The 25,453-nt window shown below is 49.7% G+C and overlaps 1 long non-coding RNA gene across 3 annotated transcripts; it reads left to right on the top strand.

Moving 5' to 3' along the window:
- Positions 1–486: 486 nt before the first annotated feature.
- Positions 487–25,453, top strand: LOC109023390 (uncharacterized). 3 transcript variants are annotated; one of them, XR_010131095.1, is made up of 5 exons: positions 13,846–14,232; positions 14,416–14,655; positions 20,194–20,274; positions 21,155–21,346; positions 22,134–25,453. It is a non-coding gene; the product is annotated as an uncharacterized lncRNA (long non-coding RNA). The 3 variants fall into 3 exon arrangements; XR_008671875.2 differs by lacking the exons at positions 13,846–14,232; positions 14,416–14,655 and adding an exon at positions 487–1,023 and having other exon boundaries at positions 22,134–25,451; XR_002002764.4 differs by lacking the exon at positions 13,846–14,232 and having other exon boundaries at positions 14,260–14,655; positions 22,134–25,451.

The following is a 25,453-nucleotide window of genomic DNA, read 5'->3' as shown; positions in this document are numbered from 1 at the left end:
GTCATTCTCCGTCCAGCTTTGTTCCGTTGCTGGTGAGGGACTGCGTTCCTTTGGAGGAGGAGAGGTGCTCTGATCTTTAGAGTTTCCAGTTTTTCTGCTCTGTTTTTTCCCCATCTCTGTGGTTTTATCTACTTTTGGTCTTTGATGATGGTGATGTACAGATGGGTTTTTGGTGTGGATGTCCTTTCTGTTTGTTAGTTTTCCTTCTAACAGACAGGACCCTCAGCTGCAGGTCTGTTGGAGTACCGGGCCATGTGAGGTGTCAGTCTGCCCCTGCTGGGGGGTGCCTCCCAGTTAGGCTGCCCGGGGGTCAGGGGTCAGGGACCCACTTGAGGAGGCAGTCTGCCCGGTCTCAGATCTCCAGCTGTGTGCTGGGAGAACCCCTGCTCTCTTCAAAGCTGTCAGACAGGGACATTTAAGCCTGCAGAGGTTACTGCTGTCTTTTTGTTTGTCTGTGCCCTGCCCCCAGAGGTGGAGCCTACAGAGGCAGGCAGGCCTCCTTGAGCTGTGGTGGGCTCCACCCAGTTCCAGCTTCCCGGCTGCTTTGTTTACCTAAGCAAGCCTGGGCAATGGCGGGCGCCCCTCCCCCAGCCTCGCCGCGCCTTGCAGTTTGATCTCAGGCTGCTGTGCTAGCAATCAGCAAGACTCCGTGGGCGTAGGACCCTCCGCGCCAGGTGCGGGGTATAATCTCGTGGTGCCGCATTTTTAAAGTCCGTCGGAAAAGCGCAGTATTCGGTGGGAGTGACCCGGTTTTCCAGGTGCGTCCGTCACCCCTTTCTTTGACTCGGAAAGGGAACTCCCTGACCCCTTGCGCTTCCGGAGTGAGGCAATGCCTCACCCTGCTTCGGCGGCTCGCACACAATGCGGTGCACCCACTGGCCTGCGCCCACTGTCTGGCACTCCCTAGTGAGATGAACCCGGTACCTCAGATGGAAATGCAGAAATCACCTGTCTTCTGCGTCGCTCACGCTGGGAGCTGTAGACCGGAGCTGTTCCTACTCGGCCATCTTGGCTCCTCCCGTGGTAAGTTTTCTTTTCCTTTGTTTAGAGTTTCTGTTTTTTCTTTTTTTTTTTTCTCCCACAGCGTTACTATTTACTTTTTGGAGCATTTTTATGCTGGTTCCTTAAAACCCTTGTCAGACAATTATAGTATCTGTATTATCTTGGTGTTGCTGTCTGTTGGTTGCCTTTTTGCATTCAAATTGAGATGTCCTTGGTCATAGTGTGATGAGTAATTGTGGATTGTAACTAGGACGTTCTGAGTGTTGTGTGATGAAGTTCTGGTTTCTATTTAAATCTTCTTTCAGCAGGCAGTCAACCTGTTTAGCTTCAGTATGCATGTTCCAGTACACTTTCATAGGCTGAGATTCAAATGCCAATTTAGTTTGCTACCCTGGTCTTCCCAACTTATGTGCTGCCCAGAGGCCAATGTGAAATGATAGCAGTATTTGACACCGCAGCTCAGTTCTCCAGTCTTCTAATGTGTTGATTCTTATTAGGCATAGGCTGCTTGGGGGTCTGCCCAGGAATTAATACACAGGTTCTCTCCTCCGTAATCCTACCTACCCTGCTCTAATTGGGAGGGAAGGAGGTGCTGCCTCTTTGCTGCTGTTTGCTTCATGCATGGTGGGGATGGTCACAGTCTATGCACCAGTGGAGTGGGAGAGGAGCATCACCTCTTTGCTGACATTTGCTTAGTGCAGCAGAGGGATGGTAGAAAGGATTCACTCTACAGTCTCCACAGTGATAGGTATTGGGGGAGGGGTGCCACTTCTACCCATGTTAGTGTAGGATCAGAATAGTTGAAAGGGCTTCACCCTGAAGTTTGCTCTGAGTCCTGGTATAGAGGAGGAAGGGTTCTTTCTCCTTAATGCAAGACAGAAATGGCCAAACAGGTCTCCACCTACAGTCTCTGATATGGTTTGTCTGTGTCCACACCCAAATCTCATCTGAATTGTAGCTCCCATAATCTCCACATGTCATGGGAGGGACCCAGTGGGAGGTAACGGAATCATAAGGGCGGTTACCCTATGCTGCTGTTCTCATGGCAGTGAGTGAGCTCTCCTGAGATCTGATGGTTTTGTAAGGGGCTTTTCCCCTTTTTGCTTGGCACTTCTCCTTGATGCCACCATGTGAAGAAGGACATATGTGCTTCCCCTTTTGCCATGACTGTAATTTCCTGAGGCCTCCTCAGCCATGCTAAGCTGTGAGTCAGTTAAACCTCTTTCCTTTATAAACTACCCAGTCGCAGGGATGTCTTTATTAGCAGCAGGAGAACAAACTAACACAGTCTCCCTGACCATAGACTCCAAGTCGGGAGAAGAAAGGGTGCCTGATCCTTAGGGTAGGACAGGGATGGTTGACAGGGCTCTGCCCTCAGTCCCTGCAGCTGCGGTGTTGCATGGGGTTGGAGGATGGTATCACATTTTTTTAATACCATCTGTTCATCTGGAGTAGCATGTGTTCTATCTCTCAGGGCTGCCCTTTATCAATACTTTTGCCTGGAGAAAGTAAGCTTTCCTTGGAGCCTTTGTTTTTTGTGCCTGTTGGTATTTCTGAGTGTGGGCCTCTCCGGTGCTCAAATGAAGATATACAGGAGGGAAATCATAACAAGGAACTCACCGCCTGGTTGTTCCTCATGTCTCAGAATCCCTGGCCAAGTCACCTTCTTTTCTCTGCCTCTCAGTCTTCTGATGGTTGCTTTACAGATTTCATCCAGAGTTTGGTTGTAAATAGTGGGAAATATAAGATGGAATGTGGTTACTCCAATAAAAATGAGAGGGTCTTTTATACTTACTTCCATGTTTTACCATTTCTGATGCTCTTCATTTCTTTGTGTAAACCAAGCTTGTCCAACCATGGCCCATGGGCCACATGAGGGCCAGGATGGCTTTGAATGTGGCCCAACACAAATTCATAAACCTTCCTAAAACATTATGGGATTTTTTGCAATTTTTTGAAGCTCATTAGCTATCCTTAGGGTTAGTGTATTTTATGTGTGGCCCAAGACAATTCTATCTCCAATGTGGCCCAGGGAAGCCAAAAGATTGGACACCCCTGGTGTAGACCCGAATTTCTGTGTGCTCTCATATTCCATGTAATAAAGAGTAAGATTCCATTTTTTATGTTTGACCTTTGATAGCTTTCAAACCTCATTCCTTCTCCATTTACAGGGACCTGCATATTTCTTCCCTTGGTGTCAGCAGGAAGTTTGAACCACACAAGCCCCACCCTTTGTGCTTGAACCTTTTCCGCAGTCCCACCACCTACTCACAATACAAGCCAAATCCATTAACTCTGCCTCACTCCCACCATTTATACTGACTTGCACCTGACATTTTCTCTTCAGAAAGTCCCATGGCATGAGCAAGAAACATTTCCATATCTTCTTGGTGCATATGGCCTTATCATTCTTGACATTTAAACTATTCCAGTGAGAGGGGGCCGATCCCATCCTCCTCAAGGTGATCATAATACACTCTTTCTATCTGAAGAAACTTCTTTAAATGAATCGAGAATGAATTGTCTCAGCCTTTGTTTGAGAATGTTTTTATTTCACCTTAATTTTTAAAAATATTTTTATTTAATATAGAGTTCTGGGTTGAGAGATTTTTTCCCTTTCAGCATTTTAAAAATGTCACTCCGTTGTCTTTTGGCTTGTGTAGTTTCTGATCAGAAGTGTCCTGTCATTCTTATCTTTACTGTTCTGCATGTAATGTTCCCTTTTTTCTCTGCTATCTTCAAGCTTTTCTCTTCATCTTCCACTTTTGACAGTTTCACCATGATGTGTATAGTTAAGTGGGATTTTTTGCTGATGGTGGTGTTGGTGTTTTCTTTTTCCTTTCTTTTATTTTTGGTATTAATTCTGCATAGGGTTCTCTGAGAGTCTTGGATCTGTGGTTTAATGTCTGTTATTACTTTTGGAAAATCCTTGACTATTTTCTCTTCTAATATTTCTTCTTCTTCGTTCCCTCCTCTCCTGTGACTCTGAGAACATATACGTTAGCCCGTCTGATGATGTCCTACAGCTCTTGAATACTCCGCTTTGTTTTTGCCGTTATTTTTTCTTTGTGTTTCTCTTTGGATAATTTTTATTGACCTATTTTCAAATTTGTTGATTTTTTCAAAGCTGTATTCATTCTACTCATGTGCCTGTCAAAAGAATTCTTTATCTGTGATGTCGTATATTTAATTTGTAGCATTTCTATTTTACTTTTTCTTGTAGTGTTCCTCTCGCTGGTGAAATTCCCTATCTGTTTGCATTTGTTGCCCCTTTTACATTAGATGCATTAACATATTTATTATAGTTATTTTAAAATCTCTGTCTAATGGTTCCAACTATTGGGGTCATCAAGTCTATTTCTGTTGACTGCTTTGTCTCTAGATTGTTTTATCTTTTGCTTTTTAAAAAATTGTAATTTTTGATCGAATGCCAGACATTGTGTGTTAACAGTACAGACTGAGGTAAATAATATTCACATCTCCAAATTGTTATGCCTGTTATGTCTGACTTCTAGTGTGCAAGGTGAAGTCGATCTAGTTGGGAGCTGAGCTGGGTTTGGGTTTACTTTGTTGCTATTGCTATCTTCGGTGATGCTAAGGCTTCAAGTTTCTGTAAATACGAGATGTTTCTATAATATCTTGTACTAGATTGGGGACTGGGGTGTTGGGTGGTTTTCTTCTGTGTTCCTAATGCTCCCTTTACCTTTTAGCTATTCCTGCATGTCTTTGCCACAGAGGGACTCTATCTATACTCTCGCCTCTTCAGGGATAGACTCTCTTTACTTGTTACTCTGTGCTAGGCTTGTGGTGAGATAGGGTTTTCTTTGTTGTCTTGCTGCAACCTCAATCTTAGACAGATATAAACCTTAGGGTGGGGCTGTCTCAGCACTTCTGCTCTTCCTTCCTATGGCAATTAAATTCTGCCTTGTATCTGTGATGGTCTTGGACAGGAGATTCCTGCTCTCCCCTCCCTCAGTGTAGCAGACTTCTGATTGGTACTGGTATAGGATCCTGGGCCTGGAATAGCTTCTTAATTTTATCCCAGAACTAGGACATTTTTGCATCTACCCTTCCCACAGTACCAAAGGATTTTCTCCTGTGTCCTTGGGGCTAGAGTTTTCCTACCCCTCTTCCAGAGGCATATAAGTTTTGCTTCTAGTCTTTCTATAAGAGCAATGGATTTTGCCTGTGCCCTGAGTGTGGGAGGATGTGGTCCCCTCCCCTCAATGTCTTAAGGCGTTTACTGCATAGAAAGGAAGGATCCAGGGGAAGTGGGTGGGGCTTTGTTCCTGTCCTCCAACAGCAGCTGATCTTGTCCTGCACACCCACATACCTGTGCCTCTGAAGGAGCAGCCCCCGTTTCCTGCCCACTCCTAATATGTCTCTTGAGAGCCCTCAGTGATTTTGTGAGTGAGTGTGACTCCCTGAGTTTCCCAGTTATTCCAAACTTACATCCTAGGCCACACTTGGACTTTAATGATTTACTAACATCTTATCTGATAGCTTCATACCTAATGGGGGCCACATGTTTTTCCTGTGCTCAGGCAAAGGTGAGAAACGCCATGTGTCTCGTGTCTCCCTGGAGTGCCTGCTCCCTCTTTGGAATTCTGCTTATTTGGTTGCCTTGCCATCTTAGATCTTTGATAGACTCAAGAAAAATTATAACGTTGGTACACTAGCCAGGTTTTTTTTATTATTCTTTGCAGCTTTCTACATCCCACATGGAAGCAGAAATGAGATGTTTCAAAATCACCATCTCACTCTAGTTTGTCTACAAAGCCATCTATCAAGAACATTATATGAACTTTTAAATACATTCTTCTGTATTTATAGAATGATTTTTAAAGCATTTCCAGCCATGTTTAAAAGCTGTGAATAGTCTTTTTTTGTAACCTAGTAACCAAAGTTATTAATGAAAGTCACAGTTAAACTTTTTTCCTTTGAAAAAAAAAATGAATCAACACATAACGAGAAGGTTAACATTTTTCTCTATCTTCTGGAAACTCTTGCATTATTTTATTTTAAATTTATATAAGCTCTCTGTAACCAATTAGGACAGCATCTCCCATGGATTTTAATAGACCTTGTAATATGTATTACTTTTCTTTTGTGGGGAATCTGTTTATCTGTGCTAGTTAGTTCTAGAGTATGCACATCATGATGGAACATTTGTGTCATTACTTAATGTTCTGATTTTTTATGGCGGTGTAACAAATTACCTCAAAGCTCAGTGGTGTAAAACAGTCACACATTTTCAGACATTGTGCATCAGACATTTGGACAGGCACAGCAGAATGGTTTGTCTCTGTTCTGTGATGCCCGGGGCCGCAGCTGGGAGACTCCGAGGATAGGGGCTGGAAACACCCAAAGGCTCATTAGTCATCTGCCTGGGGATCCTCTCCACAGGGGCTTCTCCGTGTGGTCTCCCCGCAGGGTCTGGTTTGGGCTCCCTTCCACCATGCTGGCTGGCCACGCGGAAGCTGTGTCGGCTGTTCTAACCCAGCTCCAGAAGCCAGGCTGCAGTACACGTACCACAGCTCATTAATTGAGTGAGCTACAAAGATCCACCCGAAGCCAAGGGGAGTAGACGTGAACTCCTGCTCTGACTGGGGGGCAGGAGGGCAGGAAGATTCAGAAAAAGCAATGAAACTAGAAACCACACAGAGGCCATTTTTAGAAAATACCAGTTGCTGTAATTAACCTCCAGAGTCTTTCAAGAGCTGGAGGAAGAGCAGGGGAAAAGAAGGTGAGAGGGGCTGGCTGGAGTCTTCCTTCACAATCCCTCAGAACTCACTAGTTCTTTTTTTCTGTAATTAGGTGGGATATTACTTTCCAGTTATTCTTCTGTTCGCACTATTGCCAAGTGTTCCTGTCAAGAGTTTCTATTTTGTTGTTTGTGTGTTTGTGTTTTCGAGGATGTGTTAACCCTGTGTCCTCTTCAGGGTCACGCCACTTAGCTCTTATCCAGCAAGGCTTTGCACCTCCTGGGAAATGATTGGTCAGAGGAAGTCGGAAAAGCCTAGAATATAAATGCACGGCACAAGTCTCAGCTGATCACTGAAATTTTTTCTGACCTGAGTAGAATAACTTAGGTAGATAATTTTAGGATCTGAATTGAGTTTAGAAGTCTCCTTATGCCAACTAAAGAATGCAGGCCATTGGATAGTCAGGATTTTTTTTTTTTCTATTTGTTTTAGGATGCCTCTCAAAATAACTTATTTTGTCTATGTTAAAAGTTACCCAAAGTGGCTGGACGTCGTGGCTCACACCTGTAATCTCAACATTTTGGGAGGCTGAGGCAGGCAGATCACCTGAGGTCAGGAGTTCGAGACCTGCCTGGCCAACATGGTGAAATCCCGTCTCTACTAAAAATACAAAAATTAGCCAGGCATGATGGTGGGCGCCTATAATCACAGCTACTGGGGAGGCTGAGGCAGGAGAATTGCTTGAACCCGGGAGGCGGAGGTTGCAGCGAGCTGATATCACACCACTGCGCTCCAGTCTGGGGCACAGAGTGAGTCTCCATCTCAAAAAACATTTAAAAAAATAAAAAATAAGTTACCCAAGGTGGCCAACCATAACTTCAATTGTCCTTGATGAAACAACATCATTTACATGAATTAGAATTATTAATGAAAATGTGGAGTAAGCAGGTGTTTGGCCTGAGAGGGGCTCGCATTTGGACCAAGACCGTCCCACAAGAGCTGCCGTGGTGGGTCGGGACCGTGTGCCCACAGTCCTGTCCGGAACCTGGCCCAGAGCCGGCTGTCATCAGTCCGGGCTGAGGACCCTCCTGCCATCTGTCTGCTTTCCATGTCTTGAGTGTTTTTCATTTGCGGGAGGACATCTGTTGGGGGAGGGTGGACCTGGAGGCTGCCTCCGGGAGAGACTCACTGGACTCAGATCTGCGCTCTCCCCACAGACATCTTCCTGCAGACAGACAGCGCTTGCTTCCCTGACGGGCTTGATAAAATATTTGGAACCCAGACTCACACTTACCTCCTATAGATGGCAACTCAAGGGGTGTCAGATGTGTTCGTGTTTACCAAGTCAGGGTCCCAGGCTGCAGGACTGGAGATCTTGGCTGAATCATGCTAAAACCCCCACTTGCTGAAGCCCACCAACCCAAGACCACCAGAACATCCATCACCAAAAAAGGTCAATGTCTTTAGCTAGCGGCTGGGGAGATACTGCACGTGTGTGTCTAAAGCCTCAGTGCTTCTGACTTTACTGGTTGCTGTAATTTCCCACTAACTGCCCAGAGCTGTTGGCTGTGGGTACACAAACAGATGCCCTGGAGAGCCCCACTGCTCTAGCAGCAGAAGATGGGCACGGCCACAGCAAGGCCTCTGCCTGCCGGCCTAGCGTGCTGGGTTCAGAGGTACAGCGCCAGCCCCTCCTCTGAGCTCCCTCGGCTCCAGGGGTCACAGCTGCTTCCTGCAGTCACCAATATCAGGGTCACCACAGCAGCCACATTTGCTCCTTTTCCTCTCAGTCCCCCAACTGTCATCTTCACTTCCTTTTGCCTGATACGCCTGGGACTGGAGATCTCGGCTGAATCGGGCTGGAACTTGTGGAAGCCCACCAACCCAAGACCGCCGGAACGTCCATCACCAAAAGAGGCCTCTTGTGGTTTCTGGTTTTATTTTGTTTTGTTTTGTTGGATGGGACCAGGCACACACCACTCGTTTGGAAGCAGTGTGTGTCCTTTCTGCCTGTTTCTTCTCTCCTCCTCCTTTCAGGCTGGAGTAGGGATGTGTTTGTCACAGAAAGGCAGACAAGAAAGATATACCATCCCCAAGGATACAGGGAGCTTCCACCCCAGCTGTGCCTTCTTTCCCACCGGAGAGAAAAAACAATTCTTTCTTGTTTAAGCCACAGTTGGCTACTAGCAGCCAAACGCCACCCCCAACCGGCCCGGCCTTTTGGGGTCAGCCACAGTGTGTCGTGGATAGGGCACGGCTAACGTTGGCCTATGTAAGAAAGGAAATTCTTGGAGGAGAAATAAGTCAGCTAATTTTTGATGTAATCATCATGAAAACATTTTGTAAGTAGATAATGAAATCAGACACTGAAGAATCTTTTCTGATCAATAACCCTGAGGAGAGAAGTTGCAGGTTACGGTGCTGGCTGGCGGGGCGGCATAACTCCAGCCCGCTCTCTCCTGCACCAGGAGGTGAGCGAGCGAGTAACAGACACAGGGGTGGGGGGTGGAAGGAGGTGGGGAGAGGCGGCTCACAAGGAGACAGGTGGCAAAGCGGTGGGGAGCCAAGGCCCCAGAGCTCTCAGATACATCAGTGTGGTCTGTAGCCAACCAAGGCCTCAGTTTCTTCATCTGTAAAATGGAGGGGTTATCAGTAGCTACCTCATGGGATTGCAAATGACACAATCTATGTAAAAACACAATTCGAGATCTCCTCATATGATATTTATAATCCACTCTAATTTACAAATACAAAAAGTTTGCCACCTTTTGCGCTTTTACTGTTATTAACAGCAACGACCTGTCTTTATTTGCACAGCTTCCCAGGCCCTCCAGGGTGACAGTCACCAAGAGCCAGGGCTTGGGCCTCAGCTTTGCAGCTCCTGGCTCTTGGTTTAGTCTAGATCCCTAAAGGAGCATCAGCAGCCAGGGAGAACTGAATCAGCTCTCCAGGTCCTGGAGGCAACCGCAGAAACAGAACAGTGCAAATGCCAGCATTTCCGCAGATAAGCGTGGCCCGCCAGCTGCAAACACCCCTGACATGCAGCCGTCTGTTTAAAATCTGGTTGCCAGCTGCAGCCAGTGGAGCTCAGAGGGCTGCCTGGCGGGTAAGGACTCCAGGCACACAGCAACAAGTGGCTGCCACCTCAAATCCCACATGGAATATGATGGGGTCCGAGCCAGCCAGTAACTCCAAGAGGGCTATAGTGTGTAAATTCGGCCACAGTTTGCAGACATAATAACATTGGCCCCACGACGTAGACCTGTGGCGGCTCAGGGTAAGAGACGGGTGCAAACCCCTGCTTCCCTGGATCTCGCTCCAGCCCTCTCTCCTTGCTTCTCCAAACTTTTAACTAGATGGATCACGACGCTATCGATTATGTGTCAGCTGAGCCGGAGCAGTTCAATGGATTAGGGTGATGTTCACCTCGGCCATTTTGCTATAATTGATCCCCGTGTGCTGCTGTGAATCGCTTCATTCACATGGTTACAACTGAGCATTGCGAGTACATGCAAGGCTGCAAGATGCAGTGATCTAGAGCCATTTTCTCTGGGGCCAAGTGGGCACCCTGCTGGAGTCATCCTGATTGCAGCTCCAAGGAATGAGCATCTTCCACAGCGAGGACCCGGAGTCTGAAGGAAAATTAAGCTGTGCTTTGAATATTTTAGTGAAGGATAAAAGTGTTTCCAACAAAATGCTCATTTGTAAGCTTGCGTGATTATAGGGGCATCTCATGGTGTCTAGAAAAGTTAGATTTCATTGTTTCCTGCCGGGGCTGAATTAATGAGATGTCAGTCAGTAAACTCACTCCTTCCTCAAGGTCTCTTTATGATGTGTGATCAGGGGGTGATGGGCTCACAGCAGCCAGGGCCATTCATCCTGCAGTTCACAGATTTGTCTGTTGCTACAAACCATGCATCTTCTCAGACACAGGATAAAGGACTATGCCTCATCCTGTGTGATCAGCATCACACACTCACACACACTCACCCGCAGTCACACTCACACGTGCATACACACACCCACACATCACGCCTCCCCTGGGTGGGAAGCTACATTTTAGTTTACCCAATAGTGATCAATGAGAGCGCAGTGTACGTGTTGTACACGGGGTTTCCAAGTCTCTGTTTGCTTTTTGGTCGATGGCAGTGGTGAAAGTTTATGAAGCAAGAAAGGAGCGCGGGGGAGGTGAGGCGAGAGGTGAGGTGGAAAGCTTTCAAATGAGGCCAGCTCCTTGTGGAAATGAGGCTCCGTCATTTTTCCCTGAGTGGCCTAAACCCAGTGTTTACTTGTAGCTTCTATGCAATGAGCTCAATATCACACATATTATATTGGATCCTGACAGTCTGATATTTTATGGGATTTCTCCTAGATCTTCTTTGCTGACCCCAGTGGTCCCAGCCCAGATTCCAAGCTGAACAAGTCAGGCTGCTTGCTCTGTGAGCAGTGGAGTGCCTGGTGAGCTTGGGCAGCTTTCCCGAGGCCCCACCCTCTGGCCTCCTGCCCTGCTAACAGGCACGTACTCTGTGGATGGGACCCTGAACCGGTTATCTCAATGTCAGGGGGAATTTACTTCCAAGAAACTCCCCTCTCCTCCCAACTGTGTCCATTCATTCCTGCGGAGTCTGCACTTGGGCTGCTCTTCCTCTGGGTTCCCGCCCCTGAAGATGCAGGAGGCTGTGACCACGCCCCTTTTGGAGGCTTCCTGGGCTCAGGGAGGGGCTTTGCCTGCTGGTGAGTGTGTGTGTGTGAGTGTGTGATGCTGATGACACACACACGGCCCTGCCTCGAAGGAGGCACCTGGGACCGAATGGGCTTGGGCGTCCCTCATGCACCGACATGGACATGGGCCCCTGGGAGGGTCTGAGCTGGGGTGGAGGGAAGCCCGGACACAGGTCTTGCAGAAGAGCTCAGCCACCCAAGAAAGGATCTCAAGGGTGGGGCCAGGAGTGCAGGTGGGGGCGCTGGCTGGCTGGGAAGGGGATTTCACATAGGAGGACCAGGCAGAGGGAATGCCACGTCCACAGTGTATGCAGCACTTAGAGGGCAGGCCACGTCCACAGTGCATGCAGCACTTAGAGGGAATGCCACGTCCACAGTGCATGCAGCACTTAGAGGGCAGGCCACGTCCACAGTGCATGCAGCACTTAGAGGGAATGCCACGTCCACAGTGTATGCAGCACTTAGAGGACAGGCCACGTCCACAGTGCATGCAGCACTTAGAGGGCAGGCCACGTCCACAGTGCATGCAGCACTTAGAGGGAATGCCACGTCCACAGTGCATGCAGCACTTAGAGGGCAGGCCACATCCACAGTGCATGCAGTACTTAGAGGGAATGCCACGTCCACAGTGCATGCAGCACTTAGAGGGCAGGCCACGTCCACAGTGTATGCAGCACTTAGAGGGCAGGCCACGTTCACAGTGTATGCAGCACTTAGAGGGCAGGCCACGTCCACAGTGCATGCAGCACTTAGAGGGAATGCCACGTCCACAGTGCATGCAGCACTTAGAGGGCAGGCCACGTCCACAGTGCATGCAGCACTTAGAGGGCAGGCCACATCCACAGTGTATGCAGCACTTAGAGGGAATGCCACATCCACAGTGTATGCAGCACTTAGAGGGCAGGCCACGTCCACAGTGTATGCAGCACTTAGAGGGCAGGCCACGTCCACAGTGTATGCAGCACTTAGAGGGCAGGCCACGTCCACAGTGTATGCAGTACTTAGAGGGAATGCCACGTCCACAGTGCATGCAGCACTTAGAGGGCAGGCCACGTCCACAGTGTATGCAGCACTTAGAGGGAATGCCACATCCACAGTGCATGCAGCACTTAGAGGGCAGGCCACATCCACAGTGTATGCGGCACTTAGAGGGAACGGGACAGCTGGCAGGGCTCTAGCCAAGGACAAAACAGCCCATTCCCTTCCCAGACTTTGAGGCAGTGTTTAGGGTTTTGCCTCATGATGGGCCGTGCTGAGGACACCAGTCAAGATAACCTGAACTCAGACCCCTTCCGCAGTGTCTCCTTTGTCCTGCTGAGCAACTCTGCTGTTCTCCTGCAGCCCCTCCAGGCCAGCCTCCCTCTTCCACTCAGGGCGGGGTCCAGTCAGTGCACCCAACTCCGGGGCTCCTCAAGGCTCTCCTCCCTGCCTCTGATCTGGGCTGAGGTGGAGCAGATGTGAGGAGAGGTGGAGGGGGGAAGCCCCCTTCTGCACTCCCCATGGTAGGAGCAAGGTTGACGCCCCAAAAGCTCCTGTCAAACTGTCCCCAAAGCTCCTGGACAAGGACTCCTCCCTCGCCATCTCCCTGATCAAACTCACCCTTCCAGAAGGGCTCAGAGTGGCTTAGGGACCTCTTGGCATCTGGGACAGCCCCGATTAAGGTCTCATAGACTATCTGCTCTCGGGCACGGACCGGCATCTTTAGGATGTGAGATACTCGGCTCTTATTGCTGTCAGTGTGGGGGCCTCAGCTGGGAGCACACGCCGCATCACAGCCTGCTACACACACAGAAGCATTGTCCCAAGTCCGACTGCGGAACTGTAATGAATCTCAGCTGCCACTCACAGCTGCTCACCAGCGTTCTCTGCTGCTTTTAGTGGCTTTGTAGGTTTCCATTGCAGAGCTCGAATTATTTAAGCAGCCCTGGTCTTGGGTATGGAATTTTGCTGTCACAGCAGGCTGGGAGGGGATCTTTTGCTGACTCCTTTGTGCACAGGTGTGAAGAGATGTGTAGGAGAGTCCTGAAGGTGGTTTCTTATCTAAGCTGCATCCATGGAAGAGCCCGTCCTGGTGCCCGGCTGTCGGGACCCCATAAGGACCGTGAGCTACCCCTTTGCCGGGGCTGGGACTGTGGATGGTCATTTGCAGCCCAGACCCAGGAGGTGTTTCCCAAGCGTGGTGGCACCTCCCTGTGGCTGTCCCTGGCTCCTTCCAGCTCTCCCCAGCGGCCCATAGGCTGAGAAACATGTAGAGTGTGTCCCGAGCAGGGGGCCAGCCTTAAAAAATGCCAGCCCATCTCCTCCATCCACGATGACGTCACCGGTACGGGCCTGTGTGTAGGTGACCTTTGGTGGCCTGATCCTCCTGCCCTCTGCCTGGCTCCCTGGGCTCTGGTGGAACACGACTGCCCTTCCTAATTTGGTCTTAATCAGGCTGAGCTAAGCCAGTCTGTATTTGAGGAGTTGGAAGCAGGTGATTCGGGCACAAATTTGAAGGCCAATAAACGGCAGCCGTCGCCCGTGCACTCAGAGCGGCCAGGAATCCTGCTCCTGGGGAAGGAGGAAGGGTGCAAGGGCAGTGAGCATGTCGCCTTGCCCTCGGGGTGTGCGGTTTCTGCTCAGCCTCCTGCAGCCTTGTTTCAAGTGTGGGAATGGCCTCCTGACTCCCAATCTGAAACAACTGCTGAGCACAGAAGGCAGAGCAGGGCCCTGAGAGTCAGAGGAAAATGCTGCTGCGGGGACTGGGGAGCCCCCTCGGGTGACTCCCCAGAGATGTGAGCAGGTGCAGAGGCTGGAACAACAGGTGAGGCATGTGGGACCAGGAGGCCAGGTTGTGGGAAGCAAGGCATTTGTGGAAATCCGGGTTCCCCAGTGACACTGGGACCCTTCCTGCAGTCCCCAGTGCACTGATATTTCTGGGGCTCGTCAGGGCTTCCCGTAACAGCCCAGGATTAAGTTTGTTCTCTTCCCTACCCCCAACACCCAGTGCTGCAGGAAAGTCTCTCCCGTGGACGCTGTGGCCTGGGGCTTGGGTGACGACGTGCACGGCTGCCTCCTCGCTGTCACGTGCTCTGCTGGCTCGTCTCCAAGCTGTGCTGCTCATGTTCCAAAGGCTCCCTGGAGGCTTTAGTGAAAAGCCCTTTCCCCGGTGACCTGGAGCGTCTTGCTAGATGGAGCTGGCCAAGCCTGACGTCTTTTCCTGGCCGATGCCTCAGTCCTTACGCAAGTAGGTGCAGCCACAAGAGGCACCTTCATGGGAATTAGGAACAGAGGATGCCAGGGCTGGGTGTCTCACCAGTGACTGCTGGGCCAGGGAGCAGACCCCGTGCAGACCTGCCCAGGCAAATCTGCTCCCCAAATAGGGTGTGCCGGGGGAGAGGGGAGGGCTGCACAGACCTCTGTGTCCAACATGCAGCTCTTTTGGACACTAGGTGGGGAGGAGGTGGGCTGGCATTTCTTTAAGGCTGCTGCCTGCTTTGGACACACTCTCATGGTTTCTCAGCCCGAGGGCCACTAGAGAAAGGTAGAGGGACCAGAGACTGCTGGAGTAAGAGTGCATGCATAAGGGACAGCCCCAGAGAGGTGCCGCCATGCTGCCATGCCTGGGAAATGTGCCTCATGGGGCTTAGGGGGACCATCCACAGTCCCAGCAGCCCCAGCCCCTGCACAGGGGTCACCCGTGGTTTTTATGGGGTCCCGACACCCAGGCACCAGCACACGCTCTTCCATGGAGATCCCATGGAGAGGGATGCCTGCATGGAGGCCACAGCACTTCTACCAGACCCTGCCACCAGCAGCCAGGCTTGGGAAATGGGGTGGGGGTGGCGGTAGCCTGGCCTGGTCACCGACATTAGCAGTCACCTGCCCAAGGCCATGTGGTGAGGGAGCAGCGAGGAGAGGCTGAAAAGCAAGCTGAGGCCTCACCCGGCCCTGGGTGCCCTCCCAGCCAATATCCAGAGGTGCCCGGCCGGAGGGCCTCACTCACCAGGGCCAGGGTCTCAGCCAAGCCCCAAGTCCCCTCCCCAGCACCCACGGAGGTCATCTTCGGAATTTCAAACGTTTGTCAATGAAGTGCTCCCAATGGAGGCCTCACCAAGCCTCAGTTTGGAAGATCTGAGCAGGTGCTGCTTCCAATTTTGCTTGGCTGTCTGGAGAGTCTCTTCTAAGAAAGTCCCTGCCCTGGGAAGCAGGGGTCAGGTGGTAATATAGCAGTCACCCAGAGAGGAGGCTGGGGCATTGGAGGACAGAGGAGGAACCAGCCCCGAGCTTGGGGCTAGGAGAGGGGGAGCTGCGTGGGGTTCGCAGCCTTTGCAGGCCCCACCCAGGGCCCTAGTGTTGCCTTAGGAGCTGGGCAGCCACAGCTGGTGGGATGAGAGTTAAGTTCTGCAAACAGCAGCCTGGCTGCACTCATTGGAGAGTGAGAGTGGGTATGACCCGGGGAGGTGGTGATGCCGACAAGTGGCTGCACCCAAGGACTGTTTAGGAGTGAAAACCAAGCAGACGGTGGGAGATGGGCATGTGGGGAGCAGGGGTGTCCGGGAGCACCCAGGCTTCTGGATGCACAGTGGGAGGAGGATGGTAGAGGGGACTTGTGGAGCCGGGGCAGGTGTCGAGCAGTGCTGAGTCTCTGGGTCTAGAGTCCAGGAGCCGTTGGGCTGGACATACAAACTGAGAGTCCTCAGCACCTCAAGGACACTAAAGTGACAGCAAGGTGAGAAGAGAGCAGGGCCCACAGTGGCCTGCCCTGCCACCAGGGGCGTGAAAACCTGAGACATTCATCCTGTTGGCCTGGCGCCTGCAGCTGGCCCCCTGCCTTGCGTGTCACGGGGGCACTCTGCCTTGAGGGTGGAATGTTCTGGGAAGGCACTGCCTCGTGTTTGGTTAAATGACAGGTCAGGCTGAGCCTTGTGCATTTATGGGAGTTGATACGTGTGTGTATAAATACATATGTACATATACACACATACACATGTGCACACACATGTACATGCATAATATACAGTCATTTCCGCATGTATACACGTACACCTGTCTACAGTACGGGTGTATGTATACATATCAATATTTATTTGTAATTTCTGTCCTCTCTCCCTCCTGAATAACCTAGCAAGTTAGACCTTAGCTTTATGCTTTATTCTTCTCTCATCTACCTTTTTTTTTTTTTGAGATGGAGTCTTGCTCTTTGGCCAGGCTGGAGTGCAGTAGTGCAATCTCTGCTCACTGCAACCTCCGCCTCCCGGGTTCAAGCAATTCCCCTGCCTCAGCCTCCCAAGTACAGGTGCTCACCACCATGCCCGGCTAATTTTTTGTATTTTAGTAGAGACAGGGTTTCACCATGTTGGCCAGGATGGTCTCGATCTCCTGACTTTGTGATCCACCCACCTCGGCCTCCCAAAGCGCTGGGATTACAGGCATGAGCCACCACGCCCAGCTCTTTGATCTACCTTTCACTAGTGAGACCATGAAAGGGGACATGTGGAAGCCAAGCCGCTAACAGGCCCCTGAATTCCCGACTTAGTGACACTTTGTTTAAGCACAGGGAGATGCAGCTAGCCGTGGCCAGGGCAGACGCAGACGGGGCTCCTCGGACGCTGAGCCACGGCTTTCTTGAACAGATCAGACATCAGACGCTGTTTTAAGGAAGAAAGGATGACCCGAAGGAGGGCCTTTGGTTGAGGCCTGGAGGAACAGTGGGGAGGAGGGGCAGGTGATAAAATGAGCAAGTGGGGGGCGGGGCAGGGGCAGCCTTGGGCAGGGCACTGGTGAAGGGCAGTCAGAGGAAAGAGAGTCTCTTCTAAGAAAGTCCACTCTGAGCCCTGCTTTTGAGTAGGTTCTAAGAGTGCAGCGTGGAGCTTGCAAAGGCTTCACTAGTTAGACCTGGGACGTTGGCCCGAGCGTGACAGCAGGAATGGAGAGGGGTGTGCAGAGGGTGACGCAGGAAGGGGAGGACTGCGCCTGGGAGGAGGGGACCGTCACCGGCCCCACAGTCTACAGGCTGCCTCCCAGGCCAGGGCGGTCCACTCACCTCAGGTCTTTCCGACCCTGTCCTTGGGTACTGTGAGGCTCTCTGCATCACCCCCATACTCACATGTCCTGGACTTGCTGTTTCTGGGGTCTTCCCTTATCATCTTGCTTGTGGGAGAGGTTGGTCCTGTCTGCACGCTGAACCTTGAAGACATCCGTCATGCTGACCCCCGACCCCAAGGTGTCCCCTCTGTTGAGAGGTGCTCCAAAGCAGAGTGTAGCCCTCTTCCCTCATTAACACAGGCTCTGGGCAGGCAGCCTCTGGGACCTTGGCCCCACCAGCCCAGCCCCCTTGGCGGAGAGCTCTTGGGGCTCCCTGCCAGCCGCCCAGTGCCCAGCGTTGCCCTAGTAGCAGGGAGGGCTTGGGAAGGGTTTTATCTCTGGGAAGGGACTGTCTCCTCTGGGTTTTATTATAAAAGTTGGTTGGTCCCTGGGAAAGCGGAAAAGGAAGATCAGATGACCTGCCTGCATTTTGTTTTCTCTTGGCGAAGGCTGAGCTATCTGATGGCAGGTCCTGAGATCGGTGTCTGGGGCCAGTTCCCAGGGATAGGCTATCCCAGCAGGACCACAGCACCTGCTGATGCCCCTGCAGCTGCCAGATCCTGGGAGGTGGCATCACTGTGCCTGCCAGTAAGGTGGACGTGAGGCAGGACTTCATCCTGGAGCTGGAAGAAGCCTCAGGGTCATCAGTCCTCAGAGTGGCATCAGGCCCACCCTCACCGCACAGGTGGGGCCTCAGGCCTGGGAGCGTGACCGACTGGCCCCCAGTCTTTCCACCAGCCGGGAGTAAGGTCGGGACTAGACTCCTGACTCTGACCACCATACCTACAGCCATTCCCTCACTCTCCTTCAGTGACCTCAAGTGAGGGCAAAAGAGCAGCTGCCATGACCACAAGGACTCTCAGATGCATGGCAAATGGCAGGTCTGACCATGCTGGAAAGGGTCCAGGGGAAGGCTGCTGCCTCCATCCTCGGGCCAGGACATGAAGGGGCATCAACTTCAGGGCAGAAAACAGGAGCAATGGGAGGTCCTGAGTGAAGCCTGCAACAGAGAAACTCTTGCCTGCACCCTCTCCTCTGTCCCCCCTCCACCACCCCATCCCAATGCCACAGGCTGAACCGAAGACCTGTCTTGATGCCAGAGGGGGTCAGCAATTGCCCAAAGAATGCGGAGCTCCCCCTGGTTTGTTGCTGGGGGCCCTTAATCCCAGTGCTGCGCTGGAGCTGGCTTGCAACATTCAATAGAACCAAGTGTTAAATGTGCTCAGATTTTGTGAGCCAGTTGTAAATATAGGCATTATTCACAATCAATCACATGAACTTATAATCAAATATGTTAACAAACACCTCTTCCCAATGAGTTTTACTACTTTTGCTATTTTCTATGCTTTCAGGGTTACTTGCATCTATTATATCAATGCAGAGGGAAGAGTATATAATGGCAGCTACTGGGCATCTCTTCCCAAGCCCACAATCTGTGACATCACATTGAAAGCTTGGGATTGGCCATGATAGGAGTATTTACACCATGGAAATTGGCAAACACTGCAAATCAGAGCTTGTGTTATTGTTTTGTTGATTTTCTAGACTTAAGAAAGTAATAAAAAATTGTTAATAGTACAGATTCAACTTATAAGTGGGTCATGTCTGGGGCCGTTTGTAGCAGTCTGGCTCTAATCGGGAGACAGAAATCACACAGCAGGTTAAACGGGGGAAATTTAAGTTAAAATTATTAACAGTTATAAAAGAGCAAGATAGGCCGGGCGCGGTGGCTTATGCCTGTAATCCTAGCACTTTGGGAGGCCAAGGTGGGCGAATCATGAGGTCAGGAGTTCGAGACCAGGCTGACCAACACAGTGAAACCCCATCTGTACTAAAAATACAAAAATTAGCCAGGCGTGGTGGCAGGTGCCAGTAATCCCAGCTACTCGGGAGGGTGAGGCAGGAGAATCGCTTGAACCCAGGAGGCAGAGGTTGCAGTGAGCCGAGATCATACCCCTGCCCTCCAGCCTGAGCAACACAGCAAGACTCTGTCTCAAAAAAAAAAGAGTAAGATAAAAAGAAGTTCTATGCAGTATCCTAGGGCTGAGGGAGCTACCAAAGTAAAAATGAAGTTGTTGGGGGTTCAGACGTAGCTGGAGAGGGTGTGGTTCAGCCACTGGATAGCAATGAAGTTTAGCCCAGAGCACACAGCTACAGCTGGTTTGCAGTTGGTGGACACACAATAGGCACCCTCTGGAGGGCAGGCAGGGAGCAGGTGATTAGTAACCAAAGGCGTGAACTACAGTGGGAAACTGAGTGCCCCCAGGGCAGAAGGCCTTCTGGGTGCTGAGGTTGCTTGTGGGGTGGAGAGGTTGCAGAGGAAGTGGCAGGCTGCGTGGTGAGGTCGGAGGCCAGCGGCTGTGTAGACAGTCACCGCCAGGCATGGCCACAGAGTCATTGTGTTCTGGCTCTGAGGCTCCGGCCGACTCCACGGGATAGAGTCTCTGCATGGCTGACCTTCCTGGAAATTACAGGAAAGTCCTTCCAGCACCGTCTACTGAGAAAGCTTCACATCCTGTTCACTTTAAAGGCAAAATGGTTAAAAGGTTCCAATCTTTGTCCTAAAGCATGTATTGAAAGGTGCATTCAGAGCTGAGATGCAATAAATTAAAAACTGCCTATGTGAGTTTCCTGTGGCTGCTGTCACAAATTACCAAAAACTTGGTGCTTACAACAAGGCACATTTGTTCTCTTACAGTTTTGAGGTCAGAAGTCCCAAATCAGTTCCAGCAGGATGGAATCAGGGTGCCATGAGGGCCGCTCCCTCCAGAGGCTCCAGGTGGGTCTGTTTCCTTGCCTTTTCCAGCTTATAGAGCTGCATTCCTTGGCTCATGGCCCCTTCCTCCGCCTTCAAAGGCAGTGGCTTAGCGTCTTCAAAATTCTCTCCACGCTGTCTTCTCATGGCCTTCTCTTCTATGTCAGATTTCCCTCTATCCTCTCTTATCAGGACATTTGTGATTGCATTTGGGACCCACCCATGTAATCCAAGATAATGTCTCCTTCTCAAGATCCTCAACTCAATCACATCTGCAAAGTCCCTTTTGCCACATAAGATACATTTGCAGGCTTCATAGATTCAGATCTGCATATATTATTTGAGGGCCATTATTTAACCTACTACACTGATGTCACCCCTATATTGTGACAAGCAAAAAAATTGAGGATTTATTCTTCCAGTACTTAAAAACTGTGGCCTGATTGATTCAGCAAGGAAGTCACTTGTGACATTGATGAATAAGTGAACTTCTGATATTCGCCTTCATTGTCTCACTTTTACTTGTTAACATAAATGAAAATATCAGCCTCATGAAAATGAAACAAAATGAAAATAGCCAACCCTCATGTGTAAAGCACACTTAGTCATCATATGCAAACAGACATAGGCTGTAGATACAAGAGTTTGGAAAAACTCAACAAAGGCATTCTGTGAGGATCAATCAACTATATGCAGCTTATAATAAAGGATATTGTATGTTTCATTGTTTTGTACATTCTTTATATCAGTAACATTTATAATAAATTATCTCTTCATTTATATGTGTATGTACACACACACACACGCGTGCGCGCGCGCACACACACACACACACAGTCTTTCCCTCCAGAGGGCCAGCTGTTGAGCATTTATCAGCCCACCACTGCTTAATACTTATTTCCAGTAGGGAGGCAGAGGGAGCCTAAGGCCCCTGAAAAGGTAAAGTGCTCTTTGCACCTGAGGGTGGACCTTGCAGTCCCGAACTCTATGATGAGCCTGTCACCCACCGTGGTCAGCTACCTCCATCCACAGACAGTTAAATGGATCTGGATCAACCACCTCCGAGGATGCCTGTGTTTCAGCGGAAGATGAGGCTGTGAGTTTTCTGCATTTCTTCCCAGTACAATCCATCGATGGGGGGTTGTTGTTCCCTCTGTCTTCATTGCCTGTGGCTGCCCTATGCCGGCTTACTATCACCCCCATGTTCCCACCCAACACAAACCTGCAGCTTCCTGCCTGACTTCCTGGACCTCTCGTCTGGCCTGCCTTTCCTTTCTTTTCCTTTTTTTTTTTTTTTTTTTTTTTTTTTGAGACGGAGTCTCACTCTGTTGCCCAGGCTAGAACACAGTGGCACCATCTCGGCTCACTGCAACCTCTGCCTCACAGGTTCAAGCAATTCTCATGCCTCAGCTTCCTGAGTAGCTGGGATTACAGGTCTATACCACCACGCCCAGCTGATTTTTTTATTTTATTTTATTTTTTAGTAGAGACGGGGTTTCCCTATGTTGGCCAGGCTGGTCTCAAACTCCTGATCTCAGGTGGTCTGCCCACCTCAGCCTCCCAAAGCGCTGGGATTACAGGCGTGAGCCACCACGCTCAGCCGCCTTTCTTTTCTTGAATGAACAGTTGACAAGATCAGTGGGACCTAACCTGGGGTTGGGTGGGCCTTGGGCTGCCATTTCCGATTGTGCCCTTTCTGTTTTTAAAAGTACCTAGACACAACTGGATGCAGAGCTCATTCAAAAGGCCTTCAGGACAAGGGGGAAAGATTTTGTAAGGAATCGAGGGAGCATCATCAGTGGAAAGCCTGCCTCCACTTCCCATCCCTGTGATCATGACAGACATCACTAGCTGATCACTGACCATGGCATTCTTTCCCACAGAGTGTGAACTTGGCCTTTACATCCTTCTCCACAGAGCACTGCAAGCAGCCAGTCCCACTGGAACATAAGATGAAGCTTTTGTTCCCATGGCTGGATACACTTTGGATCTTGGAATGCAATAATTACTTCAGCTGGATCTGGTTCATGGAGTACTTGGCCAGGGCTCTGCCTCATGCCGTGGTCCTACAAGATATGTGAGGAGGTGGACATCTTTGCGTAGCCCTCCTCCAGAGGCAAGTGGATTCCTTCCATAACCCAGAGAAGGCTGCTTGGGAATGAGGCTGAGAAGCCAGACTTTTTGGCACACAAAGAAAAAGGGAGTTTTCAAAGTTGCTGCAAATCATGCAGGAAGAGAAAACAGGACATTAGTGGACACTGATTCTTCCCCTCTGCTGAACTCTGAGTCCAGTTTAAATCTTTAATAACATAACACATGGAGAAAATTGCTTATATAAAATGATCACCTTTCTTTTTTAAAAAAAAATTATAGAGACTGGGTCTTGCTCTGTTGCCCATGCTGGAGTGCAGTGGCTTGATCATAGCTCACTGCAGCTTTGAACTGTTAGGCTCATATGATCCCCATGTCTCTGTCTCCTGAATAGCTGGGACTACAGGTGGACACTACCATGCCTAATTTTTTAGTTTTTTTTTTTTTGAGATAGGATCTTGCTATGTTGCCCAGGCTGGTCTTGAACTCCTGGTCTCGAGCAATTATTCTGCCTCAGCCTCCCAAAGTGCTGGGATTACAGGCATGAAACACCACACTCAGCCAGAAGAAATTATCATCTTTCTAAAATCAAACTTCTCTTATATTCTGGGAACCTACTGAGGAAGGCACAGATTTATCCTTTAGATGCCAGAAGGCTAGAATTGGGAAAGCTTCGAAGCTTAAACAGGGCAAAGCTTAGGTCATAGAAGAATGTATTATCTATTGCTATGCAACAAATTACTCTAAAACTTTAAAAACACAAACATTTATTATCTCTCAGTTTTTCTGGGTGAGAATCTGGGTATGGCTTTGCTTGCTGCTTCTGACTCAAGGTCTCTCACCTGTCAAGGCTGCAATCAAAGTGTCGGTGGGGGCTGCAGTCTCATCTGAAGGCTTGCCTGGGGAGAACACACTTCCAAGCTCACTGCCCTGGTGGATGGAAAGCCTCAGGTGTACTGCAATTGAGGGGAGAAGATGGCCAACTTGAGCCAGGGTGCAATGATATCAAGAGGCCTGGGAGCTGAGGAGGAAAGACTAACGAGCCTGAGGAATGGATGTGGGTCTGGAAGAGAGCTGGAAGAGTACATGGTCCTGGGAACCTCCTGGGGAAAGTGCTTTAAGTAGGAGGCAGAGACCAACTGGTTCCCATGGTGCCAATGAGTCATGTGAGATAAGGACTGAGAGTTGACATTAGGAGTGGCAGTGGAGGGGCATGTAGTGACTTTGACTAGAGCCATTTCCGTGGGATGAGGAGGGTGAGGGAAGCTGACTAGTGTGGGCTCAGTTTATGCTGGAGGAGAGGACTGGGAGAATAATGTTCCTTCATGTTCCTCAGTTATGCTGTAAAGGGGAATGAGAAGCAGTAGCCGGAGAGGACTGGGGGAAGGGGCGTCTAGGTTTCCTCCATGCATCTGATGGGAATGATCCTGCAAAGGGTAAATGAACAATGCAGGCGAGAGAAGCAAGCCCTGCTGGACATATCCTTGAGTAGGCAGAAGCCAATGTCTGGTGCGTAGGCAGAGGGCTGGCTTTAGGTGGGAAGGATGGGTGGGAAGATGAGCCGGCGCAGAAGGGGTAGGGGGGGACTTGCAGAAGCACTTTCTGATGGTGTCTGTCTCTTCACTGAACTGGGAAGCCAGGTTGTCATTGGAGCCACCTCCCAGTGGGGCAAAGAGGAGGGAGTGAGATGCCTCATGAAAAGCAATGCTTGGGGTCTGGTATAGAGTAATAACTCAGTAAATCCATTGTCTTCTTGCTTATCTCTAAGTTATAGTGATCACATTTTCCAGACCAAATATCTGAACCTGGAATCTGGCAGGTGCCTTAGGGGCCAATGGGTGTGACTGACTGAAAAATCAGAATGTCTCAGAAACACCTAGACTTTTAATTTCCAAAAAACAGACATGATAAGCATCCAGGGCCTGTCATGTATATTATGGAACCTAATGCCACTTTCTTTGGCCCTTTTCCAAAGCAGATGATATCCCAGCACCAGGGAAAATGGTTTCAATATCAAGTTGGGTCAGCAGCATCTTTCTACCTATTTCTGTCTTTGTGGTCTTTATATTTGAAATAATCATTACTATTTTATGCATTCTCTCCCCATCCTGCATTACAGAAGGAACGTTCCTAACACATGTTTTATGTTTCAACTGCTAGGAGATTGTATTTTTGAAATAAAATTTTAGTTATCCTTTCATTTTTTGATCCTGTGGATACATACAAATTTAGAAACTCTGAAAGAACACCTTAATTTATATTCTGTGCCTATGTGGGTGAGGGAAGAAGAGGCTGTTTGGTATATATTATATTTTTAGGTTTTTAAATCTCTCTTCTTTTTTGCAAATGTGATGGAATGTAACATTTACCAGAAACTGAGAATTCCCGAGGCAGTAGCCACAGCAGCAACAGTAACTCTAAGCTGGAGATGGCCTGCTCTGGTGCCAGAGAGGCCAACCCTTGACTCTACTCTCTCATGATCAATCAGCTGGACAATCACCAATCCATGGTCCTTCTTTCCCATAAGTCACAGTCTGAGTATGGCGCCTGTGGCTGGAACCCTTACGCTCTCCTTTGGGGTGTCTGGGTACCACTCTGTCTGACCCATGCTCCTGGGCATTCTGGAAGTCGGGACTCTGCCTTCCTTACCTGTCTGTGCTTGGAACTCAGAGGATCCTTGTTATGTAGTAGGTGTAGTGGACATTGGTCAGTAGGGAGGCCTATCATCTTTTTACAAGTGTTCTAGACGTTTTCCCAACCCCCCACTTTGTCAACCCTGCCTTTCACACTGACATCTTTTCCCAGCCTGATTTGGCACCTGCCCATCAGACACCATGTGAGTCTGTGGCTCAGAATGGGGTCCGGGAAGCACCACACAGGGTGGGCATCCATGTGGAGGATGCAGGAACAGCATGGTGGAGGCAGGGTGGCCTTGAGGGCAGTAAGGCAGGCTTTGCCATTCTGTGGTTCGAGGCACAGCCCAGAGCTGAGTCCTTCAATCCTCCCCAACAGAACTGTGAGATTTCTCAAACTAATCAATAAATCCCTTCCTGCTGAAACCAAATTGATTGGCTTCTGCTGGTTCCAACCAGGCCCCCGGCCAGTGCCATGG

This window comes from Gorilla gorilla, chromosome 16, assembly GCF_029281585.2.
Source record: "Gorilla gorilla gorilla isolate KB3781 chromosome 16, NHGRI_mGorGor1-v2.1_pri, whole genome shotgun sequence".
In the NCBI taxonomy this organism is placed as follows: Eukaryota; Metazoa; Chordata; class Mammalia; order Primates; family Hominidae; genus Gorilla; species Gorilla gorilla.
Note: the sequence above shows the minus strand (reverse complement) of the source record. Positions and strands in the feature narration are given on the sequence as shown.